General features: G+C 32.8%; 1 long non-coding RNA gene and 1 other non-coding gene across 2 annotated transcripts; both read right to left on the bottom strand.

The window, feature by feature from the left end:
• Window positions 1–13403: 13403 nt before the first annotated feature.
• On the bottom strand, window positions 13404–13509 carry LOC149494602 (small nucleolar RNA R71). The gene has a single exon (XR_016321897.1). It is a non-coding gene; the product is annotated as a small nucleolar RNA R71 (small nucleolar RNA).
• A 4427-nt stretch (window positions 13510–17936) lies between these two features.
• Window positions 17937–20008, bottom strand: LOC149494601 (uncharacterized). The gene is made up of 3 exons (XR_016321588.1): window positions 19788–20008; window positions 19571–19650; window positions 17937–18086 (listed from the first exon to the last, which is right to left on the bottom strand). It is a non-coding gene; the product is annotated as an uncharacterized LOC149494601 (long non-coding RNA).
• Window positions 20009–20283: the final 275 nt, after the last annotated feature.

Below are 20283 nucleotides of genomic sequence, written 5' to 3'. Positions count from 1 at the left end.
TGGAACGAAGCCAGAGGATATGAAGGAAGAAGATTGGAATCTTCTAGACAAACAAGCACTTGGGGTTATTCGTTTAACCCTCTCCCGCAATGTTGCCTTCAACATAGCAAAAGAAAAGACCACGGCAGGTCTTATGGCGGCTCTTTCCAGTATGTACGAAAAGCCATCGGCCGCAAACAAAGTTCATTTGATGTGGCGGTTATTCAATCTACGAATGACGGAAAGCGCATCGGTGGCCCAACATCTCAATGAACTCAATATAGTGACAACCCAATTGAGTTCAGTTGGAATTGAATTCGATGAAGAGATACGAGCATTGATACTTTTGTCTTCCCTACCACAAAGTTGGAATGCTACTATCACAGCTGTGAGTAGCTCGTTCGGAAGCAATAAGTTAAAATTTGACGATGTTCGTGATCTGGTTCTTAGTGAAGAGATCTAACGGAGAGAGTCAAGTGAACCTTCAACTTCTTCAGTCTTGCATACAGAATCGAGAGGAAGAAATTCAACCAGAGGTGGATGACAAACATAACACAGTTGCCAGCAACTCAGAGCAGGGTGGGCCAGTGTTTGCCGAGGTGAATGATATCTCAAAAAGTCCAGATGCCAGCAACTCAGAGTAGAGTGGGCCAGTGTTTGCAGAGGTGAATGATATCTCAGAAAGTCCAGTTGCCAGCGACTCAAAGTAGAGTGGGCCAGTGTTTGCAAAGGTGGACGATATCTCAGAAAGTCCAATGGCTAGCGATTCAGAGCAGAGTGGGTCAGTGTTTGCAGAGGTGGACAAGAGACATAACACAGTTGCCAGCGACTCAGAGTAGAGTGGGCTAGTGTTTGCAGAGGTGGACGATAGACATAACACAGTGGCCAGCGACTCAGAGCAGTGTGGGCCAGTGTTTGCAGAGGTGGACGATATCTCAAAGTCCAGTGGCCAGTTACTCAGAACAGAGTGGGCCAGTGTTTGCTGAGGTGGACGATATCTCAGAAATACACATGGAGCAGTCAGAGGGTTTCGTAGAAAAAGAGGATTGTGTTTGCAAACTGAAGAAGAGCTTGTACGGCTTGAAGCAGGCACTGAGACAGTGGTACAAGAAGTTTGAGTCTGTTATGGGGGAGCATGGCTACAGAAAGACTACTTCAGATCACTGTGTTTTTATAAAGAAATTCTCTGATGATGACTACATTGTTTTGCTCTATGTGGTTGATATGTTGATTGTTGGTCCAAATTATTAGCTTGAAGAAACAACTAAGTAAGTCTTTTGCTATGAAAGACTTGGGACTAGCCAAGAAATTATGGTTGTCACACGAGAAGTACATTGAGAAAGTACTTCAAAGGTTTAGAATGGAGAACGCAAAAACGGTTAGTTGTCCTCTTACTAATCACTTTAAATTAAGTTCTAAACAGTGCCCTTCTACGGATGGAGAGAAGGAAGAAATGGAAAAGATTCCATATGCTTCAGAAGTTGGAAGCTTGATGTATGCCATGGTTTTACACGGCCAGATATTGCTCACTCAGTTGGAGTAGTGAGTCGTTTCTTTCAAATCCTGGAAAGGAACATTAGACTGTAGTGAAATGGATTTTCAGGATATCCAATCACATTTGCAAGGGAGCCGTGTCGTGGCAGTCAAGATTACTGAAGCGTGCAAGTGAGTTGCTGTGGATGAAGAAATTCTTGATTGAACTCGGAATTCATTAAGAATGATATCAGATATTTTGTGACAGTCAAAGCGCAATTCACCTTGGAAAGAATACCTCCTTCCATTGAAAATCAAAACACATTGGTGTTAGATATCACTGGATCAGTGATGTGTTGGAGATGAAGCTGTTACAGCTTGAGAAGATTCATACAGAAGAAAATGGATCAGTCATGTTGACGAAGATTCTTTCAAAGGAGAAGTTCAAATATTATCGGTTAGCTGCAGGGATGATGATGGCTAATGTCCCCATTTGAGTGTGCAGGGGGCGACTTGTTATGGCGGTGCCCACTCAAGTGGAACCCACACACATTTGAAAAGAAAAGTCAACAAAGGGAGGAGGAAATAAAAAAGTTAGGCGGCAGCCGTGAAATGTGCAAATTGGAAGTGGTAGCCAATTTGCATTGGTATTGTACAGCTCGTTCAATAAGCGTTTCCTTGTCCTATAAATAGGATAAGGTTTTTTCTCAATAAAACATAGCAAAAATGTAGATCAGTAAATGAGAGAGCAATTGTGAGAGAGCAATTGTAAGAGAGAAAAATAGAGAGATTATCCAAGAAGAAAAATTAAGTCTAATTTTTCAGGTATTCTTGGATAGAGGGTCGTGAATATATGTAAATACTTTATTTATTTTTCTCCTATAAAAGATCTGTGGCAGTCCGGAGACGTAGGCAAGATTGGTCGAACTCCGTTATCAAATTTTGTGTGTTATTATTTTTGCTCCCTTATAAATCTGACTTATCTGGGATTTTGCGTAATTTTTCACCAACAGAAGGAAGAACTAATTTGTGAAAGTTAATTCAATTTCTTTTCTTCTTCTTTTTCTTATTTTCGTGGTTACCTAGCTTTTAATGCTTTTATCTTAACCCTTTTTATACCCAAATCTGATTTTGATTAGGTTTTAATATGATGTGCTAATCCAAAGGTAATTCAACTTTTTCTTCTTCTTCTTTCACTTTCCTTTGCAAGTGTAACTTCACAGACTAATCCTGTTGGCATTTGAGAATGTGCATCCCTATAATTTACTTTGGCAAAAGCAAAATAAAATGGTAGGCAATCTTTTGTAAGTGAACTTTTACTTAAAGCACCATGTACATCAGTAATTTTAAAGTTCGTATACTTTCTATCGTAGTAATTGTGGTCCTAAAAACTTTTTGTACAACAATCAAATGGTTAATTGTCACTTCCATTATCAATTTGTGGTAAAAAGTACTACCTCTGAGGAGGAGGGCAGAGCATTTATGCAAATGTGTGTTTCTTTCTGCTCTTTTTTTCAATTTAGTCTGTAAATTTCTTCCATCATTTCGTACTCTTGATTTCTAATATGCAGCCTAAGTGAATTATGCACTTCTAAAAATGTTCAGAATTGACTATATTGGCTATTCCCCGTATATAAATCGTTTACCGAAACTCCGCCACCATAGATTAGGCCCTAAAGACAGGTTTTAATTCTTTCCACTGATGGGCTTTATCAGTACCTAACAAAAGAAGAAGTTGTCCATGAAGTTGAGCTTTCATCTCCTTACAACCTGAAGGCAATCCAGCACAGCATCCGATTGAGGAGGTGTTATTCCGAGCAGCCAAGAAAGCTGGTATTACTTAAATATCAATAAGAAAGCTTGCCTTTTGTTTTTTCTATTTAAGATATAAAATATCGAGAAAAAAATATTGTATTGATCTCGATATAATAATGCATTTCAGGTATGGACATTCATGGATTGCTCGAAATACCGCAGGGTGATCGAAGAATATGGAGATCGTGTGTATAAGTAGAGAAAGACCACAGATAGAAAAAATATGGACACTGCAAGGAGGGGAAAAAATCAGGCATTTCCTTTTTGCCATTTTGTATTTGTTGGAATATGTGGGTAATCCCACATCGAATAAATACAACTAAATGAAATGGCATATAATGTGAAGGGTGAACCAACCAAAATGGCTTAGGCCATTTTGTGCTAAAGGTAAGCCCAACTCATTATAAGCCCAATATTAAATAAATAATTGAATTGGATTTGATTAATTGCTCCTAGGGCCCAGATTCTCAACAGTATTCGTTGTGCAATGTAGTGTTTTAGTTTTGGTGTATATTTTATATGTAAATTTTTATAACATTCACTTATGCAAATGTTGACTATTGAATTTATTATAAGTATCATAATTTGATATATTTGAAGCTTCTATAAAATCGTGAAGTAATCATATCTAATGTTTATAGTTATTAGAACTCATTTAATTTAAAATGTTGCGGAGTAAAATCAATTTAATTTAGAAAATGTTATGTAGTTAAATTAATTTAATTTAGAACTTTTCTATATGTTTAACCCTTCAAATATGCCCGATAAAATTGAACATTGTTAATGAAAAAATATTATTAAAATATTTAATAATTTAATTGATTTATTTATTTATTTATTGTACTCTAAAAACAAATCAAATCAATGACATTATATAAATAAGGAAATTATTAACTACTTCATAAAAATATTGATTATATAAATGGTGTTAGATTTTTGAGCTTTTATCTAAAAATAATTTTAATTATTATTATTAATTTTTAGTGAATTTATAAGTCAAAAAAAAAATTATTTAAATAACATATTATAAAGACCGCCGCGAAGTGCGGACTACGACTAGTATATATATAAAACCAGAGCAAGTTAAGCCTTTGAAATTGCCGAGTATGAGAAGGATTAACCTTTGAAATTTCCAAGTATGAGAAGACAATAATTATTTAGCATGGTTATAAGAAAATAAGGTGTAATGACAATAATTGTAAGAAGATAAATTGTTTTATATTTTTAGATAATATTTTTATCATATGATAATATCTATTAGTTATATTCCATCAAGATAATATATTAAATTAAATTAAAATTTAATTAAAATATAAATAACCCAAGTCATGAAATAAGAAATACTTAATTTATATCAAGAGCCAGGTTGCACGGACACAGGACATGAGATACGAAATATACGTAATATATGATAATAAATAAATAATCATTTATAACAAATAAAAATCATAAAATATAAAATATAAAAATTTTTTATTTTAATATAATTAGTTTAAATTAAAATTAAATTAAAATACATATAACCCAAACTATAAAATAAAAAATATTTAATTTCTTATTTTAATGATTACCTATGTATAGGATAGTCTTATATACCAAAAGCTAGATTGTACAGACACGGGACACGAAATACGGGAAAGTACGAGATATGTTAATAAATAAACAATTATTTATAATAAATATAAATATAAAATATAAAATACTTAATTTCTTATTTCAATATAATTAATTAAATTCTCAAAATTATTATCACTTTTGAAAAATTTATATCTCTCTATATAATATATAAAAGCAAGGTAGTTTGCTTTACATGGAAGCCAAATGTAAGTAGTACAATTTGCTACTTGGTATTATTTTGGATTATAAAATGATAGATGTAAGAATTCACACAATTTAGCACAATTGTAAGAATTTAAAAAGATCAGTTGTTAATTTTATATTTTCAGTTAATCCTTATATCAAGATAATATCTATAAAAAAAATTATCTCTAGCATTTAATTTAATATATTAATATAAATTTATTTATTCTTACAAAACAATTAATAAGTAATCAACATGCTTAAAAAGAGTGTAAATAACAATATATTACTATTAAATAAACAATATATAAGCAATTTAAAAAATATAAATCGAAACGTACGGGATACAATAATTTTTAAAGAAGTAGGACATCCACATGCTTAGGATACATTATACTAAATAAGTAATACATTAATATTTCAAATAAATAAACAACAATTTATAATAAATTATAAACATCAAATAAAAAAAATAATTTTTTATTTCATTGACACAAAAAATATTTAAAAATACTTCATTTTTATTGGTAATAAAAAAAACTTGGTTGATTAGCTTGGTTTATAGAGTAGTCTCATATACCAGGAGCTAGTTGTACAAAAACGGGACACGAGATACGAAACGTATGAGATAGCATAATTTTTAAAAAATATAGGACATTCACTTGCTTAAAACAGACTAAAGTAAATAAGTAATACATTAATATTTCAAATAAATAAACAATCATTCATAATAAATATAAAATAAAAAAAATAATGAATTTCGTATTTTAATGACACAAAAGCAAATTAAAAAAAAAAACACTTCATTTTTATTAGTAATGAAAAAAATCTTAGTTGATTAGCTCGGTATATGGAGTAATCTCATATAGCAGGAGTTAGGTTGTACAATCAATAATTTTTAAAAAAGTAGAAAATCCATACGCGTAGGACACATTACACTAAATAAGTATAATACATTAATATTTCAAATAAATAAAAAATCATTTATAAAAAATCATAAACATAAAATAAAAAATGCTTAATTTCTTACTTCAATATAATTAGTTAAATTGTCAAAATTATTATCACTATTGAAAAATGCAATAATAGTGTGCGTGCATTTTTTATGCAAGTCATACTAGAAGTGTCAGAATGAATCACTACATGCGAACATGATTCACTTAACACGCGAAATAAATGAGTTAGGGTTGAGGTTAAACGAGTTCATGTATAAATGCGTTGTGTTGCGAGTTGACACACGGATTAGGCGAGTGACCCGTTTATTTAAGAGTAATTTTAGTTTTAGATATAAATACTCCAATTAAAACCTATTTAAATTTTATTGTTGTTTTATTTTTTATTTTAATTATAAATCTTGAAGAATTTATGCATTTTACGTGTGAAAATTTATTTTTAAATATGATTGAAATTAAATAGGTTAAAATTTAAAAATATTATAAACAGATTAAGTGAGTTGTATATAGGTCAATACATTCACTTAATCTATTTATGATATTAAGCGGGTTACACGAGTTGTATATGGGTCAACACGATTCACTTAACCTGTTTATGATATATTAAACAGGTTAAATGTGTCGTGTTTGTATCAACAGTTTAATTTTCATATTGTGTTTATATCGAAGTAATAAAAAGTTATCTCATTCTTAAATATTATTCTTCATATCACACGGGTTCTAATGCTAATTATATATAAATCGAATCAAGTTAAAATAGTGGCATATTCAGCTCCGCTCGACCAGTTTTTGCTCCTAACTCAAGCCAATCTTCAAAATATATTATTGTACTTAAAGTTCGGAGCGTACTATTATTGTTAAAAAAGTTGAAGTGGGTTGTGGTTGCTTCTATAAAGTATAATTATTATTCTCAAAATAAAAAAAAGAGGCCAAAGGTATAATTATTATTCTATAAAGTATATCGTTTATCACGTTAGCTGTCTGGAATCCCGTATTATCGGTGGAACTATTATGATCCTAAATTTATACATACTACATGCCTCGTTTTTAAATAAAATTTACATTAATCTGACACCATACTCTTTTATATATATATATATATATATATATATATATATATATATATATATAGTACTAGGAAAAAAGTATTTAAATTTGGATCTATTGTCAGATTGTACGTACATTTAGAGAGAGTGTTATATTATGTAAAGTGTTGATTCCACTCATTTTTTTTAAAAATGTTTATAAAATAGATTAAATTGGTAAAAAAATTTTATATATATATATATATATATATATATATATATTAAGTGAAAAATTTTAAAGTTTTTTTAATCTAATTGACTCCACTAAAAATCAAATTAAATAAAATAACACTATTAAAAAATATTTCTAACTCTACTACTGCATATACTTATCACTATGCTACACTATGCTACGGTGAAATACAACTTTTGACAAAAGCACGTAGAAGTGAATATGCAATTTAGGGAACGACATTAGAAACATGTTGGTCTGTTATCTAACCAAATTTCACGTGGACAAAAGATGTTCAGATCTATCATGAATTGAATGTCAGTCAGTAAAGCTTCCATCCCAACTAACACTCTGACCCTGATTAGCCATACATAAATGTATATATATGCAACGAGATGTTATATAAATGGAACTATATTTTTATAGAATTTCCGAGGAGATGTTTGTCCATTGGAATCATATGGCCCTATATGGACCTACATTAGGGCTAAGGGTGGCAAAGTGCCCCTAAAATTTGAAAAAAAAATTTTTTTTTTTTGAGTAAAAGAAAAATATAATTAGATCTTTAAATTATTTCTAAATTGACATTTAAATACTTTTACATTTAAGAAATAATTATAATGTCCTTAACTTATAATTTATTCCACTATCAGGTACTTTCGTTTAAAAAATTAATTATTTCCATTCAAAAAACATATTCTGTTCAAAAAGTGCATTTGACTAACAACAAAGAGAGCACATTTTAAACGGAAAAACTCGATTATGAGATAAAAATATAAGTTAAGAATATTATAGTTATTTCCCAAATGAAAAAGCATTTAAGTGTCAATTTGAATATAACTTAAAATTCAGTTATATTTTTTTCCTTTGAGTAATTACTCCTAAAAAAAAGCTATAATCCTTATTATTTTTTTATAATTTTTTCGGTTTTATAATCTTCATAGCCGACTAACACTTGGTCTAATAATTACTAGTTTCTCATAATACGTTATGATTTAGGGAGTTTAAGAAATTAATTTGAGATTATATTAATTAACTTAATTACATATTGTATTCAACTTAAGTATAGTATTTATAAATAAATTAATTAATTTTGCAAAAAACATGAATTTTTACTTGTATCTAATTATACTAATATTTTTGTTATTATAGTTATAGTACGATAGTTTGAAAGAAAATCAACTATTGCAAAATCATTATCATTATCAGTCAATCAAACTATTTAGACTGTCAACTAATATAATCTAAACAAGTTATAGTTGAAGAATTTGAGTTTGGTATGAAAAAAGCATTTCTTTTGATGTAAGACGAGTAACCAAACATAATAAGCTATTGTTCACCTAATGCTAGAGATCAGGTATGTCGAGCTTACTTACTAAAATATCCACGAGTTGTCAATGATTGTTTGGTTATTTATATTGAAAGAGATGTATTTGCAAGTATGGACAATAAAGTTATATGAATAGATTTCAGTGAATAAAACATAAGAAAGGATTATTATAATTTAATTATAATAATTTATTCTCTTTTATAAGGATTCTCATCACTTATATTTTTTATATTATTTTTGTAAATTATATATTTTAATTGAATCCCCTCAATAAATTTTCTATTACGTCACTGCATATGGCAAATGGAAAAGTCATCTGAAAATGCAAGATTTCACTGGCTAATCGATATCTAAACATTATAATTCTAGAACTATTAAAATTTTTAAATTCACAGAGGCTAAATCATTAAAAAAAGCTTGAAATTTTTGACGTTTTGGGCAAATTTAACCAATACTTTTCATTTTGTCAATTACTATTTCAGACTTATTTTTCCTTGTTAATTATGATCTCTGTCCATAGCCAATTAGTTTGTTACTTATTTAGCTGTTGGTTGGCCCTACAACACATTAACTCACATCCACGTGACCATTCTTCTTTGTTTGTTCATCTTTGCTTTTAGAATTTCTAAGTTGGAAGATTGTGTTGTTGAGACAATTCCTTCCCTTTTCACCCCAAGCTTGAAAGGATTTGGTATGATTGTAAAATTAATGGGCTCTTGATGGACCTTTAGCGAGTAATTCCTACCATCAGCTACTCTAAGATCCACCAAGTAGCTTTCTTGGCTCCCGAAAATGCATCACTCGATCGCACCCAATTAGACTCTAAATAGATAACATAATTGACAATGAAAAATAAATATAAGGTATTGATTGACAAAACTAAAAATATTGGTCAATTTAAAAAAAAAAAACTCAAAAGTTCAGATTTCTAATTTTTTTTATGATTAAGCCATTTACAAATATAGATTTTAATTTTCTAAATACACGAGAAAAGTAAAAATTAAGGGTATTATTATAATTTATATTTTTTTATAAATTCATTAAACACAATCATCATATAATTCCTAAGAAAAATTACTTATAACCAGATATAAAAATTCAGAGTTTGTGGAATTTTTTTTTTTTTGAAATCTATTTTCCTAGAAAATTGATCTTTTATATGGCTTGGAATATTAATTTCAAAAACCAAACATGGCTAAAAAATTTAATTTGATTGAAACTGAGTATCTCCAAATTCATTGTTTCATAACTTCAGGAATTGATTTGAAGTAAATGAATTTTTATTTAATATACGAATTAATTTTTAGATTTCTTTAAACAAAAACCTAGTGTTATTTCTGTATTTTTATTCATAATCTACGTTTTCTTTTATTTTTTTGAGAAATATAAGATACGTATTTTTTGAAAGGAAAATTACTACTACGTCCTCGTATATCGAAACACAACTAATCCATTCCTGGATTTTTTAGAAATGCTTTTTGAAAGAAAAATTACTATTACGTCCTCATATATTGAAATACAACTAATCTATTCCTGCTTTTTTAGAAATGCTTTTTGAAGTCCCTATATTTCAGTCCATTAAACTAATATGTCCATCTAATTTTATAGTCTTTTCCATGAATTCAACTCAAAAAATGATGGTCAAAGGAGATAGATTAAAATTTTATTTCCAATATAGCTGAGGATGCTATTTTTTTGCTAAAAGAAAAATTAAACGAGCTTGGTTGATTTTATTAAAAAATTAATTTTCGTTATTAGACTCATTCATTAATCCTCGGAAAAGGGCTCTTACTACGGTAAGAGCCTTGTTTTTTTATTTTCTTTTTGAGTCACCGCCCTCTTTAGAGAAAATTCTCGAATTAATCGATTCTTTGAAATTAACTAACTCAGTTCTAAACTAGAGACTAGATAAGGGAGTTAGGTACAGTTTTGTGAAGGTGTTAGGCATTTGAACTGGCCGGTTTAAATCAGCCTCCTAGTTTTCCATTAATTCACAATGATTAATAATGAGATTAACTTGAATTGAGATGTAAAACTAATTTTGATGCAATTTTGGAAAACGTGTCAAACATGCATATTATCAATCATATAAAGCATAAAATTAAACCATCCAAATAAAGAGGGAAATGAGAAAAGATTTACAACCCATCATCTAATTGTTCATTCTACCATTTTATCCCTTTAAAATTTTCCAACCAAACTAATTTATCACAAGCAAGCAAAAATAGGACCCATTAAAGTCCTTTACATTAAGTTCATAAGAATAAAGCATTAACTCAAACATAAGGAACAACAAACACATAAATGAATAAGCATCCACAAGAACACAAATCATACATTCATTCAATAATGATGGAAATGATGAATAAAATGTTAGGTTGTTTTAATACTAAAGTTAAATGGGTTAGATCCACATAAACTGAAGACCATTAAAGTAGAGAGCATAATTGATAAGTATAAATTTTATAGTGTTTTTAATATAGTTTTTATTAGAATTTTAGTAAGTTTTTACTTCTTTAATTTAATTTTAAATCACTTTTAGTATAATTGTGTTTAAAAGCTTCCTTGTTCTTTAATCCGCTTGATCTAAGAAAAAATTGCAGAAATTTGGCGCAGAAAAGAACTTTAGAATGCAAGGCACTCAGCTTCTAGCACGCCCAGCCCGTGCTGGAAGGCACGCCCGTGCTAGAAGCCAAGTGAACCATGAGGAGAGAAGCCAGCACGCCTAAAGCGCGCCCCGAAGCACGCGCGAATCGCGCAAACGAGAGGCAGAGAGTTAGACCGCGCAACTCGCGAGCGCAAGCCTCACATGCGCGAGCGCGACCAACACTCGCGAGCGCGAATCTACACTACGCGAGCGCGAGTCTCACATGAGATGCCGCAGCGCTTCAATAGCCAGACTTCCAGACTACAGCACGCCCAGCCTGTGCCATGAAGCACGCCCGTGCTGTCCAGGCGGAACCAGTATGAATTTAAAACGCACATCAAGCCTTTCTCACATGGGCCGACTTCAAGGAGTTTCCTAAACACACTAAACAAGACCTGGACCTATTCTTGAAGAAAAAGGAGTCCTAATCAAGAAGAAATCAAGAGCCTAAACAGTTATGATCTCCTATAAAGGATTTTGTACTAAATAAGGATTTTATTTCCTAAAAGGAGTCAGACTTGCCTTCAGGACCTCTATATAAAGAAAGGAACTTCTCATAGCAAGAGAGATCGTTTTCTTTGTACACTTCTTTACATAGTTCTCTCTTCTCAAAGATTTCAAGCTTCAAATAATTGTGCTAAGATTCAAGGAAGCCATCAACATAGTTGTGATACAGTTTTTATTCTAAACTTTTCATCTTGTTTCTTTCTTTATTATTGTCTTTAAATATGATGAATGATTCAAGTGTGATTGAGTTTAATTTAATTACTATGTCTAGCTAAACTTTTATACTAGGGATTTGATGTAATTTAATTCGATTCCAGCTTATAATATTAGATTTATTTTTCTTTGTTCTTGTTATAACTTATTATTGTGCTTAAGGCTTTCAGGCAGAAAAATTCCCCTGGATTGAATTATTTCAATAACATCATTCGGGAGAAGGGTTATTGATATGAATAAGGTAATAATTTACTTGAGAATAATAACTTGATGTGGAAACTATATGGTTTGACTCAAGGGGGGGCTTTCATAAGTTAATAAAGTATTAAGTTGTGAATTCATAAAACAACCATAAAACCTAATGATCTGATTCATGTTTAATTTCACTATTAATATAGGTGATTAAATTGGATTAGAATAGCTAACAATAAATCGGGAGAGCTTGTTAGTAACCTTAGGGTTGTTTTCTCCTACTTGAACAATTAAACTTGATTAATGAACTAATAGAACAAGCTGGATAGAATTAAATGAATTCAAATTCCCTAGTAGCTTAATCCCCTGATTTCTTTTCACCTAAATTTTATGTTTGATCTCTTTTACTTTGAATTTTATTTACTTTACAGCGAACTCCTTTTATCATCGTCTAAATAATAATAGGTTAACATAATTTTGGTAATTGATAAACAATCCCTGTGGATACGATACTTTCTTACTCTATACTACTTGTTGCGATTTCGTACACTTGCGAAAAACGCTGTCAAGTTTTTGGCGCCGTTGCCGGGGATTGGCGTATCAATATCAATACGAATTACCCTGTTATTAATTTAGACACTCTTTCGTTTTTATTTAATTTTCTTTTAAGTGCTGTTCCAGGTGTTTTATGCAAAGAAGATCAAGGACGACTGAACCTCTAGTCTTTGACCCAGAAATTGAAAGAACCTTTCGTAGGCACAACGCTGCAAGAAAAGCAAGAGAAATAAAACTCGATCAACAAGCAGTCATGGCCAACGAAAACGAAAACAGAAACGAAAACGTAGTTGGACCACCACTTCAACATCCGATCCGTACCTTAAGGGATTATACAACACCTAATCTGAATGGGACAACCTTAAGTATTACAAGACCTAAGGTAGAAGCTAATAACTTTGAGATTAAACCTGCAATTATCCAAATGCTCTCTACCTCGATCCAATATGGAGGTTTGCCTAGTGAAGATCCTAATGCTCACATCACCAATTTTTTGGAAATTTGTGACACATTTAAACAAAATGGTGTTTCTGAAGATGCAATCAAATTAAGACTTTTTCCATTCACTCTTAGGGATAAAGCTAGAGCATGGTTACAATCATGTCCCGCTGGAAGTTTTACCACATGGGATGAATTAGCTCAAAAATTTCTAGCTAAATTCTTTCCATCCTCAAAAACCACCAAGTTGCGCAATGAGATAATGACATTTGCTCATCATGATCAAGAGAGCTTGTATGAAGCTTGGGAAAGATTCAAGGACTTGCTAAGAAAGTGTCCGCATCACAGTTTGCCCAAGTGGTTACAGGTACAAACTTTCTATAATGCTCTATCTCCTAATATTAAAATCACTTTAGATGCACCTGCAGGTGGATCCTTTGAAAAGAAAGGTATTGATGAAGCATATGAGTTGATAGAGGAGATGGCAAGCAACAGCCACTACCAAAACAATACCGAAAGGAGAAAAACCGCAGGAGTCTATGAAATAGACGCCATTACAGCACTCAATGCCAAGGTAGATAACATGGTAAGGAAATTGGACATGTTAACCACTAATCCTGTGAATTCGATTATGCAAGTGTGTGATAGGTGCAATGGACAACATGGAATTGGGGAATGCATCATGGACTCCTTAAATCCGCAGACTTTGGAGCAAGTGAACTATGTGATGAATCAAGGAAGAAAGAATTACCCTTATTCAAATTCATATGATAACAGGTTAAGGAATCATCCTAACCTATCTTATGGTAATCCTAACAATGCCTTGATTACACCCCCAGGATTCCACCCTCCAGAAAAGAAATCTCATGATGACCTCCTCACTGCCCTCTCCAAATCACACATGGAATTCATGAATGAAACCAGGGAGAACCATAAAATCCAGCAAGCTGCAATCAGGAATTTGGAGATTCAGTTAGGGCAGTTCGCAAACATGATGGCATCTCGACCTCAAGGTACGTTACCTAGCAATACTGAAAAGAATCCAAAAGAACAAGTGCAGGCTATCACTTTGAGAAGTGGCAAACAATTAGATGAACCACTAAAGAAAGAAAAGGAAGTAAAAGAACAACCAAGGGTGCCTATCATTGATTTAGAGGAGAAAGAAAAGGTAAAACCTTATGTTCCCCCTGTCCCCTTTCCACAAAGATTAAAGAAAGCACAAGATGACAAGAGCTTCCTCAAGTTTCTGGATGTGTTTAAGAAGCTCCAAATCAATATTCCTTTTGCTGAAGCTCTTGCTCAAATGCCTAGTTATGCTAAATTCTTAAAAGATATCCTAAGCAAGAAACGAAAAATTGATGATCAAGGAACGGTAATGTTAACCGAGGAGTGCAGTGCAATTATCCAAAACAAACTGCCTCCAAAGTTAAAAGATCCAGGAAGTTTTTCTATCCCTTGTAACATTGGTAATCTTGACTTTGAAAAGGCTTTGACAGATTTAGGTGCTAGTATTAATCTTATGTCTTATGAAGTTTTTAAGATGCTAGGTATGGGAGAGCTCAAACCAACAAGGATGTCTTTGCAATTAGCAGATCGTTCAATTAAATATCCTAGAGGGATTGTAGAAGACGTGCTTGTAAAGGTAGGTACATTCATCTTTCCTGTTGATTTTGTCATTCTTGATATTGATGAAGACAGGGAAGGATCTCTAATCCTTGGAAGACCCTTTCTTGCAACTGCAAGAGCATTAATTGATGTTTATGAGGGTAAGTTGACTCTAAGAGTTGGACAGGAAGAGATTGTGTTTGATGTACTTAAATCTTGTAAACTCCCTATGGATCTTGGAGACTGTTTTAGAATTGACGTAGTAGATGAATGTGTGGAGACCACTTTGCATGTTGAAAATAATGTTAATGAATCAAGCATCTTGAATGAAAAAGAAAAGGAATCACCTAAGCATGAACTGAAACAACTTCCACCTCATTTAAAACATGCATTCTTAGGTGAGGACCACTCTTTTCCTGTTATTATTTCTTCTCACTTAACGCTTGATCAAGAGGAAAGGTTGTTGCAGGTTCTATGTAGGCACAAGAAAGCATTAGGGTGGTCTATTTCGGATTTACAAGGAATAAGCCCAAGTGTGTGTATGCATAAAATCTTGATGGAAGAAGACTACAAACCTTCAATCGAACATCAAAGGCGATTGAACCCGAACATGAAAGAGGTAGTCAAGGCTGAAATTATTAAACTCTTAGATGCCGGCATCATTTATCCAATTTCAGACAGTAATTGGGTGAGTCCTGTCCAAGTTGTTCCAAAGAAGGGAGGTATGACTGTTATTTCTAATGAAAACAATGAATTAATCCCCACAAGAACAGTCACAGGTTGGCGTGTGTGTATAGATTATAGAAAATTAAATAAAGCAACACGCAAAGATCACTTTCCCCTTCCCTTTATTGATCAAATGCTTGAAAGACTTGCAGGATATCCTTTTTATTGTTTCTTAGATGGCTATTCAGGGTACTTCCAAATACCTATAGCCCCTGAAGACCAAGAGAAAACTACATTCACTTGTCCTTATGGCACTTTTGCCTATAGGAGAATGCCTTTTGGGCTATGCAATGCCCCTGCAACCTTTCAAAGGTGCATGATGTCCATCTTTTCTGATATGGTGGAAAAATTTATTGAAATATTCATGGATGATTTTTCTGTATTTGGTTCTTCCTTCGATGCATGCCTTCATAATTTATCTTTAGTGATTCAACGATGTGAAGATACTAACCTTGTGTTAAATTGGGAAAAATGTCACTTCATGGTTAGTGAAGGTATTGTCCTAGGGCATAAAATCTCTCAAAAGGGGATTGAAGTAGACAAGGCAAAAATTGAGGTAATTGAAAAACTACCTCCCCCTAACACAGTGAAGGGCATAAGAAGTTTTCTTGGGCATGCAGGATTTTACAGGAGATTCATAAGGGATTTCTCAAAAATCACTAAACCTCTTTGCAATCTACTAGTTAAAGATGTTCCTTTTGAATTTGACAAAGATTGTTTAGATGCTTTTAACAGGTTAAAGAAGGAGTTAATCTCAGCCCCGATCATCACCACACCAGATTGGACTTTACCCTTTGAACTCATGTGTGATGCTAGTGATCATGCTGTAGGAGCTGTTCTTGGACAAAGAAAAGACAAGAAGTTGCATGTTATCTATTATGCAAGTTGCACATTGAATGATGCACAATTAAATTATGCAACTACGGAAAAAGAACTGCTAGCTATTGTTTTTGCTTTTGACAAATTCAGGGCATATCTAATTGGAGCTAAAACAATAGTCTACACAGATCACTCCGCCATCAAATACTTGCTGGAAAAGAAAGATGCAAAGCCAAGACTCATTCGTTGGGTTACTTCTATTGCAAGAGTTTGACCTAGAAATTCGCGACAAAAAGGGGACCGAGAACCTCGTTGCTGACCATCTTTCCAGGCTTGAATTGGGGGAAGAAGACACAAGCGAGCTACAAATCAATGAAAGCTTTCCTCATGAGCAACTTCTTCTAGTAGCAAATGCTCAAACCCCCTGGTACGCTGACATAGTTAATTATCTTGTTTGCAAAATTCCTCCTCCCAATTTTTCTTACCAACAAAGAAAAAAATTTTTTCATGATATCAAATTTTACTATTGGGAGGAGCCATTTTTGTTCAAGTATTGTAGTGATAAGCTCTTCAGGAGATGTATACCGGAAACTGAAATAGAAAGTGTCCTTAAATTCTGCCATTCAATGGAATGTGGAGGCCACTTTGGAACAAACAAGACAGCTGCGCGTATACTAGAAAGTGGTTTGTATTGGCCTAATCTTTTTAAAGATGCTTATAATTATGTTCGTCTTTGTGATCGTTGTCAAAGGTTAGGTAACATTTCGAAGAGACATGAAATGCCCCTGAACAACATCCTTGAAGTCGAAATCTTCGATGTATGGGGTCTGGACTTTATGGGACCTTTTCCACCATCATATTCAAATCAATACATTCTAGTGGCGGTGGATTATGTGTCAAAGTGGGCAGAAGCTGTTGCTCTTCCAAATAACGATGCCAAAAGTGTGATGAGCTTCATCAAGAAAAACATTTTTACAAGGCATGGAACTCCCAGGGCGATAATCACGGACGGAGGTAAGCATTTTTGTAATCGATATTTAGACTCCCTTCTTGCAAAATATGGTGTCACTCATCGTGTAGGTACTCCATATCATCCTCAAACCAGTGGACAAGTAGAGGTCACTAACAGAGAACTCAAAAAGATCCTCGAAACCACTGTTGGACAATCAAGAAAGGATTGGTCCAAAAAGCTAGACGACTGTAACACCCACCGGCCAATCCCGAAGAACCAGACGGCGGATGCCACAATCGGTGCCGGAGCACCGTCTTATGTCACTTATTAAAGCTAGATCACAAATTAGAAGTGGTTAAATTTTCATAAGGAGGCAAGTAATTAACATTTTGTTTTGTTTTTTTTTTTTTTTTACAAAAATAATATTTGAGGAAATTCCTACGAAAATTTCGCAAGAGTTTCCCCTAAAAATTAACTTGCCACACAAAGAAAATATACACACTTCCAATTTTCTCCAAACCCCCAAAACTCCAATTCAACACAACATACTACAAGCACTTCTAAATATCCATCAACATACGCATAAAATTCAAAACACATTCTTTTCAAGGAATCTATAATCATCATACACCAAAAATATGATAAGATGTTATTTCCTTAAATAATCATAACTCTTAATACATTATAAACTTATTATGTCCAACCTTCACAACACAATATTTATATACATGCCAAAAATCACCATTTACAAAATATCCTACCCAAAATGTGATATCTACTCTGATGCTCGTCCTCTGGTCTTGAAGAACACCCTCCGCTCCTAACCTGCGCGTGATAAAAATCAACGCGCTGAGTGGAAGACTCAGTGGTGCTAAATAACTAACAATTTAATTAACAATAATAGCCAAGGCAAAACTTAAATTACTCAACTATATAAATACTGAAATCGCATGCATTTAATTCAAATACAAAAATAAATACAAATATGTCTTCATTCTTTTATAGCAACAATAAAATTTTATTTTTCGTTAAGGCCCGTACTCATGCAGAATGAACATAAGCAGATTTGATCGTGGCCTATATTAGCGCCACCCCCATCACATACTCGTGGCCTATGAAAGCACCACCGTGGCCTATGAAAGCACCACCCCCATCACACAATCGGGGCCTATGAAAGCACCACCGTGGCCTATGAAAGCACCACCCCATCACACAAATAAGCGCGTCCGCCTATTTAGAAGGGCTGATAACCCTAGCATATGATCATAGCTTCACAATAAGAAAATCCATCTCATCATACCACGTTTCAATCATGCATAGTAGAGCCCAAATCAAAATCATTCTTTCACAAAAGCAATAATTATAAATCAAAACCTCTTCATTTCTTAATACTCATTACTCAAAACATTATAGATATATATAAACTTAAGATAGTATAAAAGTACATAAATCAAGAACTTTTCAGAATTTTCATAATCTTGACCTTTGCTGGGTTTTTAACACATAATTTGAGTTATGGGTCTCCAAATTGAATGAAATCAGATTCATTAGAAAGATAAGACAAAATAATACAAATGTTCAGAAGGGACCACAGCCCAGATCAAAGAGTAAGATAGCAAACAAAAGCTCAGAACACAGATCAACAGATCAGACCTGATTCAGCAGAACCAAGTCCAATGTTTCTTGAATTCCTACTTCACAAAACACTCAAATGAAACCAATCCAGAACGAGAGAAGTCTCAAGACACAGGGAAACAACTTTTATGAAGAACTCAGAACCTAATATTGTCATTATAGTGGTCAAAATGGGCACTCAATTTAGTAATGCATGTGGCCCGACACAACAGAGTCAGTTTGGGTGTTTCAGCCATAAGTTGAGCTATGTATCTCCAATTTGGACAAAAGAGGATGGGTTGGAAAGATACGAAGTAAATCTATAACGTTTATGAAGAACATAAGACATTATTTGGCCATTTGAGTGGTCAAAATGGACAATCATTTCGGATAGACAGGTAAGACAGCATAACAGAACCAGTTTTGGTATTTCAATCATAAGTTGAGCTACAAGTATTGGAATTAGACATAAGAATATGTTCTGGAAAGCTGAGAAATAGAGATACAACTTTCATGAAGAAGTCAGAAACAAATGGGAAGTGTAAAGGGGTCAAAAATGAGTTCCAATCCCACGGCAGAACACATCTCACATTAAAATCAGCAATTTCAACAAAACATACAAAGTTCCCAAAATATATTCAAAACCCTAACCATGTAAAAACAACTTAAACAAGTGAAATTATGATTGCACTAACCTTATTAACAAGCTTGAATAAGCTTGGAAAGCCTTACTCCTTGGCTTTCTCTTTACCCTTTGAGGATGGTTCTCCAACCTCTTCAAAGCATGAAAAATCAACATTACAAGCAAAACTTGACAAAAGAAATAGTTGGAGCATGATTTAATGCATCAATAACATGTCTAAACCATGAATTCTACTTAACAATTCACAAAACTCAAAAACCACAACTTACTTGCTTCAATGGTAACTTCACTTCTCTTTGCTTTTAATCACCAAACTCAACTTCTACTTCTTAATTCTTAAGAATAAAGTACTAATCTATGGTTTAATTAGGTAGTTTGGTGGTAAATTTGGAGGTAAGAAAATGAAGAAATGAAAGAAAGAGGAAGAAGATGGAGATGGCGTGGATAAGGAGAAGAGAAGAAAGAAATAAGTGTTGTGGTGTTTACTTTAAGTGCCAAAGTCAAATTTGACTTCCAAATTTCATATCAATTGTGTGGCTAAGATCAAGTCCTAAGTAATCTCATCCAATGGCTCTAAATATTCCTCAAATACTCCTCTTCTACTTATTATTTAACTCCACCAATTAATTAAATTAACTCCACTAAAATAATTCCTCATTTATTTCTTAATAGACCACACTAGAAATATTATGCATGTAATACATAAACTCTCCAAAAATATTCATTAAATATTTTCTACCCACCTAAATCATGCAAACATGCTCC

Source organism: Jatropha curcas, chromosome 7 (genome assembly GCF_041381405.1).
Source record: "Jatropha curcas cultivar XTBG-Jc1 chromosome 7, XTBG_Jcur_1.0, whole genome shotgun sequence".
In the NCBI taxonomy this organism is placed as follows: Eukaryota; Viridiplantae; Streptophyta; class Magnoliopsida; order Malpighiales; family Euphorbiaceae; genus Jatropha; species Jatropha curcas.
The sequence above is the reverse complement of the archived record's forward strand: the minus strand, read 5'-3'. Positions and strand labels throughout refer to the sequence as shown.